This window comes from Lindgomyces ingoldianus (genome assembly GCF_010093535.1).
Source record: "Lindgomyces ingoldianus strain ATCC 200398 unplaced genomic scaffold BDR25scaffold_19, whole genome shotgun sequence".
Taxonomy (NCBI): domain Eukaryota; kingdom Fungi; phylum Ascomycota; class Dothideomycetes; order Pleosporales; family Lindgomycetaceae; genus Lindgomyces; species Lindgomyces ingoldianus.
The window spans coordinates 753230-761178 of NW_022985180.1; positions in this window are offsets into that span (position 1 = coordinate 753230).

Here is a 7949-nt window from a genome sequence, read left to right on the forward strand (position 1 = left end):
ATATCCTTTTGTACAAGGCCTATAGGTGTCAATGGCATTCCCAGGTTCAGAGTCCCCACGCACTCCCATATGCCTCTGAGTGGATTCCCACCGCATTCAGACCCATTGTCTTGCCTGCGCTGTTACAGAAGGTAAGCTAAGTTAAAGGTAATACAGGTAGTGTAATTAAACTAGGCATAACTTATGTACATGTAAGCAAGTAGTAGAAGTAGACTCTAAATAATATCTTATGTTATATTACTTTATACAGGGCTAAAGTGGGCTGTTTTGCGCTAGAATAGGGTGGTTTTAGTAGGGGCTTAGCAAAAGTGGCCGGCCAACCTGTGTGGCCGGCCAACCCGTTAGGTACGTTACTTACACATAAAAAGTGCTTTTAAAGCATTATTAAAAAAAATTTACTAATTTTTTAAATTATTAAAAGTTTTTTACTAAGTGCGCTAGCCTTTATAACCCTTTAGTATATAAAGCGCGCCTAGTCTAGTGTAAGCTTTAGAGCTAGGGCATCTAGAAAGTCTTATATAGTAAGCTAGCCTTTTATATTAAGAATTTTATAAGTTTTTGCCTTAGTGTATAAGAAGTACTACTACTAGTACTAAGCTTTTAAGGTTATAGTGCTATGCTTTACTTTAGTAAAGTTAGCTTTATACTTTACTTATATAAGATTTTTTATGCTTATGTTTATTAATGCTAGCTTTTATTTTAAGGCTTATATAAGTGCTTATAGAGTAGATTAGTTCTTTAACGTACTTCATGGGCGAGTCGCTCACACACCCGAGTCGCTCACTTTTGCCAAGACCCCACCCTAACAAACTCTATTATGGCCCATAACAACCTGCTCTGGCACTATATAGTACAGTACAGCCTAGAATATTATTTAGATACTACTTCTACTTCTTGCTTACACGTTTGCGCGTTATGCCTAGTCTAATTGCACTATCTGCAGCGCCTTTAGGATAGCTTACCTACTTTAGCTTGCACCTGCTTCTTTGCCTTCTTCCTGTTACTGCGCGCTTTAAACTTCTTTAGAGCTGTTAAGCGCAGGCCTTTTTAAATTATTAAGGTCTTTTTTACCTTAATTTACTTTCTTTTATGTAATTTATGTTATGTAGTAGCCTTATTAGCTGCTTAAAGCTTAGTAATTTTCTATTACACTAACACTAGCTTATGTGTAATTATTACTGCCCCCTTTAAGACCTTTTTAAACGCCTTAACTATAAAAGTTAGTAAACTATTTATATGCTTCTAAATTTTTATCTTTATAAGCATTAATTATAACTTAAGTTCTAAAGTATTACTTAAGGTTTATAACTACTAGGGCGTATTATATATAAGTAGTAGTAGTAATAAAGTGCACAACTTTACATTAAAGCCTATTATAACTTATTATAGGTTAAAAGGAACTAATCTAGCGCCTTAGAACTCTCTTTAGATATTACTAAAAGTAATTATAGCATTATAAGCTACTTTAAAGCATAGTAGGAACTTTATTTTTATAATATAAGTAATCTAGTTACGTATAAGGTTTTTAGCTTAGTACCTATACACCTTTTTTAAAGAAGCAAAACAACCTACATTAAGTAGCTATAAAAAGTGTAATAAGTAAAAAAGTATATAAATAGTAATAATTTTATTATTCTTATAGTATTACTAAAAATAAAGTAAGTTATAGCTCTTATAGCTGTTAATAACTAGCAGACAGTAGCTGCTAACAGTATACTTCTTTATATGTGTGTTAAAGTGCTTTAACTAGTCTAGACTAAGCTAATTAGTAGTCTAGCTGTGCTTAAAAATTACAATAACTTAATTCTAGAGTAGATTTTCCTTTTTATACTAGTTTAAAAAGTAGTTGCTACCCTAGAAAATAATAAAAGGCAGAATAGCCTACCCTTTAGCATTAATGCCCTAGATAGCTGTTGTCTACTTCTAGTTACCTAGCTAGACTGCTTTTAGCTGTTCTTATCTCTCTAAACCTGTAATAACTGCTCTAGTAGATATCTAGCCTATTATAAACCCTATCTTATTAAAGTTGTATATGTTATTATTCTAGATGCTATACTTAGCTTTAATATTTTTTATAAGGTTAAACTAGCTTTAAATTACTATAAAATCCTTATAAAAAGCTTTTTTATAGTTATACTTACACTTAAACTTTACTTTAAGCTCTAAGTAACGCTTAATAAATGTATTAGGCTAGTTTATACTAACATAGCCTATATTACGCTTAGTGTGTAAAGAATTAGCTATATTAGCTACAGCTACTAGCTAGAGGGGAAATTCTTGCGCATCTAGCTTAAGTATGTGCTAAATAATTACCTACTTCTTATTATTATCTAGCTTTTATAAGTTAGCTGTATAATTAGCTTAAAAAGGTTATCTAGCGCGTTAGTTACTTATTATCTTTTAAAAGACCCTATAGATAGCTGTAGCGCGTTAGTTAGAAAGTGTTACGTTTTATTTAAAAGCTTAAAGTGTAAGCTGCATCTAATGTTCTTTTAACACATTTAAGTAGTGTTGTTAGGAATACATTAGTGTAAAAAAAGTAGTGTAGTAGGGTCTTAGCAAAAGTAAGCAACTTAGGTGTGTAAGCAACTCGCCTATAAAGTACGTTAATATAAGCTATATTATTACAGGTTCTAAAAGCTTTAGTATAATAGTTGCATTAACCTAGTTTTAAATTGTCTAAAGATGTGTTGCGTAGAAAGCCTAGTTACTTAAGTAAGCTTAATACTTAGTAATATTAGTTTAGTACTATATATTAGCCTTTTTTAAAAAGTTCTTAGTAGTAATTACTTTAAGTGTAGGCATTTCTAAAGCGCTGTTTATAGGATTTAGAGTGTCTATGTAAGGCCGAGATGGCGCTTACGTGCGACAGGTATATATACTATTCTGCACCTAAAAATTAACGTTAGTTAATTATTCATACCTTTTAGTTGTATTAGCAGAGTAGTGCAGAGCCCTATTCTTACATAATAATTAACTAACAATAAGGACAGTCGCGCGTTTAACCTACACCTTAGACAGCTTAGCCAGTTTTTAGACTAAAACGTGAGGCGGCCTCTTCTAGCGCCACGTTGTAGCTGCTGGGAGGTCTAGTGTATATGGCTTAGCTAGCGTGGGCCACTAAGTGTTGTGTTGTTATTTATCCCGCGCCTCTAGGCCGCAGGTGGTCAGCCTCTGGCCGGTAACTAAGACATGCGCATGGCGCCTCTAAGCTGCGGGTAGGTCATGTGACGCCTGGGACATGCGTCTGCTAAGAAGGGGGATAATGTAAGGCCGAGATGGCGCTTACGTGCGACAGGTATATATACTATTCTGCACCCGAAAATCAACGTTGGTTGATTATTCGTACCTTTTGGTTGTATTGGCGGAGTGGTGCGGAGCCCCGTCCTTACAGTCTAGTCTATCTAGATTAATTATATTCTATAGGTTGTTGCTAAGAGCATAGAACTAGAGCTAGATAAACTAAAAAGGCTAGCTTATGTAGTCCTTAAGCTAGTACACTTTTATTAGAAGAGAAGCATCTTAATTAGCTATAACATAAGCTTTAAAGGTAATAAAGATAAGAAAGCTTCTAAACAGCTTTTACTAGCACTATAGTTATATAAAGAGAATTGTTCTAGGTTCTTAAAGCGCTAGGCTTATAACTATAGAGGATAAAATAGCCTAGCAGTAGCTGTTTAGAAGATTAGATAAAGTGACTCTGCTATCTAAAAGAGCTAAAGGCTCTCCTTATATACACTAAGCTTTAGAACATAATATCTCTAGATCCTAAGCTGCGTCCCAGGCTCTGAGCCCCAGTCCCAGGCTCCGAGCCCCAGCCAAGGCTCTCTGTATACGCGACAGTTTATAATAAGCTAACTAGACCTGCTCCTACACATCTTAACTAGCTAATATTCTCTACCTTACCTAGTTTATTACTGTTCTTACTAGTGTGCTAGTATAGTTAGAGTAATTACCTTTAAACAAGTCTAACATAGTAAACATAGAATAAAGTGTAGATAATAAATACTAACTTATCTTATAGTAACTTTTTTTTAACTAGCTTACTAACTTTGTAACTGCTTTAATCTAGAGTAGTCTACTAGCCCTCTTCTAAAGCAGTTAAAAGCATAATATAAAATAAATAGTATAGTAGTTATATGTTATTTAAGTCTTTTTACTTTATAACTAAACTACTAGATTAAGTCTTTAATATTATCTATAATTAAAATTAACTACTAATAGACATGCTAGACATTAGATAGATCTATACCTATTCTAAGCGCAGTTGTAGTAATAGTAACTTAGATTAAGAACTTATTCTTTAAGAAATTAGCATATATTTAAGCTTAGTTAAACTTTAACATATACTTTATATATACTACTAACACTAATTAAATATCTATAAGTAAACAGCCTTTTTTTAAAAGTTAACTTTAAAAAAGCTAGCCTAAAGTAGTAATTTTTTTTATTTAAAAATATAATTATTTTTAAGATGTAACGTACCTAACAGGTTAGCCGGCCACTTTTGCCAAGCCCCTACTAAAACCACTCTATTCTAGCGCAAAATAGCCTACTTTAGCCTTATATAAAGCAATATAACACAAGATATTATTTAAAGTCTACTTTTACTACTTTTTTACACATACGCAAGTTATGCCTAGTTTAATTACACTGCCTGCATTACTTTTAACTTAGCTTACCTTTTTTAGCGCGCACTTGCGTCTTTAGCTTCTTTTTATTACTACACGCTCTAAACTTTTTTAAAGTAGTTAGATAAGCCTTATTCTTAACTATTAAAGTTTTTTCTACCTAAATTTGCTTTCTTTTATGCAATTTATGTTACGTAGTAGCCTTATTTACTACTTAAAGCTTTGTAATTTTTTTTATGCTAATACTAGCTTATACATAATAATTACTACCCTTTTTAAGACTTTTTTAAAGGCTTTTACTATAAATGTTAGTAAGCTATCTACATGCTTCTAAATTTTTACCTTTATAAGCATTAATTATAACTTAAATTTAAAAGTATTACTTAAGGTTTATAACTGCTAGAGCTTATTATTAATAAGTAGTAGTAGTAATAAAGTATATAACTAAATGTTAAGAGCTATTTTAACTTATTTTAAGTTAAATAAAACTAAACTAGCGCTTTAAAACCTTTCTTAGATATTACTAAAAGTAATTACTACATTATAAGTGTGTATAAAGCATAGTAAGAACTTAAGTTTTATAATATAAGTAATTTAGTTACACATAAATTTTTTAGCTTAGCGCTTATACACCTTTTTTAAAGAGGTAAAACAACCTACATTAAAAGGCTATAAAAGGTGTAATAAGTATAAAAGTATATAGATGGTAATAATTTTATTTTTTATAGTACTATTAAAAATTAAGTAAGTTGTAGCTTTTATAGCTATTAATAATAAAAAGCTAATAAGTGCTTAACGTACTTCACAGGCAAGTTGCTTACACACCTAAGTTGCTTACTTTTACTAAGACTCTACTACACTACTTTTTTTTACACTAATGCATTTCTAATAACACTTCTTAAACATGTTAAAAGAATGTTAGATGTAACTTACACTTTAGGCTTTTAAATAAAATACAACACTTTTTAAGCAACATGCTATAGCTATTTATAAAGTCTTTTAAAAAATAATAAGTAACTAACACACTAAACAACTTTTTTAAGCTAATTATATAGCTAACTTATAAAAGCTAAATAATAATAAAAAGTAGGTAATTATTTAGCACATACTTAAGCTAGATACATAAGAATTTTCCTCTTAGCTAGTAGCTATAGCTAATATAGCTAATTCTTTACACGCTAAGTATAATATAAGCTATATTAGTATAAACTAGCTTAATATGTTTATTAAGTGTTACCTAAAGCTTAAAGTAAAGTTTAAGTGTAAGTATAACTATAAAAAAGCTTTTTATAATAATTTTATAGTAATTTAAAGCTAAGTATAGTATTTAAAATAATAATATATATAACTTTAATAAAATAAAGTTTATAATAGGCTAAATATTTACTAAAGTAGTTATTATAAGTTTAGAGAAACAAGAATAGCTAAAAGTAGTCTAGCTAAGTAACTAGAAGTAGACCATAGCTATTTAAAGCATTAATGCTAAAAAGTAAGCTATTTTACTTTTTATTATTTTTTAAAGTAGTAACTACTTTTTAAACTAGTATAAAAAATCTACTTTAAAATTAAGTTATTATAATTTTTAAGCATAGCTACACTACTAATTAGCTTAGTCTAGACTAGTTAAAGCACTTTAACACACATATAAAAAAGTATACTATTAGTAGCTGCTATTTACTAGTTATTAATAGCTATAAAAGCTATAACTTACTTTATTTTTAGTAATACTATAAAAATAATAAAATTATTACTATTTATATACTTTTTTACTTCTTACACTTTTTATAGCTGCTTAATGTAGGTTGTTTTACTTTTTTAAAAAAAAGTGTATAAGCGCTAAGCTAAAAACTTTATACATAACTAGATTTTTTATATTATAAAAATAAAGTTTTTACTATGCTTTAAAGTAGCTTATAATACTATAATTACTTTTAGTAATATTTAAAAAAAGTTTTAAAGCGCTAAATTAGTTTTTTTTAAACCTATAATAAGTTATAATAAGTTTTAATATAAAGTTGCGCACTTTATTACAACTACTACTTATATATAATAAGCCTTAGTAGTTATAAACCTTAAGTAATACTTTAAAACTTAAGTTATAATTAATGCTTATAAAAATAAAAATTTAAAAGCATATAAATAGTTTACTAACTTTTATAGTTAAAGTGTTTAAAAAAGTCTTAAAGAGAGTAGTAATAATTATATATAAGCTAGTGTTAGCATAATAAGAAATTACTAAGCTTTAAGCAGCTAATAAAGCTACTATATAACATAAATTACATAAAAAAAAGTAAATTAAAATAAAAAAAACTTTAATAATTTAAAAAAGCTTACACTTAATAGCTTTAAAGAAGTTTAGAGCGCATAGTAATAGAAAAAAAGCAAAGAAGCAGGTGCAAGCTAAAGTAGGTAAGCTATTCTAAAGGTGCTATAAATAGTGTAATTAGACTAAGCATAACACGTAAACATGTAAGTAAGAAGTAGAAGTAGTATCTAAATAATATTCTAGGCTGTACTGTACTATATAGTGCTAGAGCGGGTTATTATAGGCTATAATAGAGTTTGTTAGGGTGGGGTCTTAGCAAAAGTAAGCGACTCAGGTGTGTAAGCAACTTGCCTGTGAAGTACGTTATAACTTTTTTTTTATATACTTATTAAAGTGCTTTAACTACTGCAGCTTAAGCTTATTTATTATTTAGCTATTTTTAAAGACTATAATAACCTAGTTCTAAGGCAGATTTTTTTTATACTAAGTAAAAAAGTAATAGCAGCTTTTAAAAATAATAAAAAGTAAAATAGCTTACTTTACTATGTTAATGCTCTAGATAACTATTATCTACTTTTTATTACTTTACTATATTACTTTTAGCTGTCTTTATTTCTTTAAAGCTATAATAACTACTTTAGTTAATATCTAGCCTATTATAAAGCTTAATTTATTAAAGTTATATGTGTCTGTATCTTAGATACAGTACTAGGACAAAAGTCTGTTCCGGGCAGCATTTAGCAAGCCCTACTAAACATCTGCCCCCTCTATTTAATTAATTATATAGCTACTCTAAATAGTTGCACAAGCATAATTAATAGCTTATTTTAATTACATTATCCTAATACTTTGTCTAGTAGCTATGCGCTTGTCGCAGAGCCTGTAGACAGCGCAGCATTAAAAAGATAAGCTTCTTAATTAGAGAATTAAGTATTTTCTGCCACGCCTCCTTTAATGCTGCACAGAACTAATCCCACTTCTCTGCAGAGTTGCCTATTGTAGCTATTTTAGGGTGCAGCCTATAGAGTGTCCTTTTTAGCGCCTACTATATA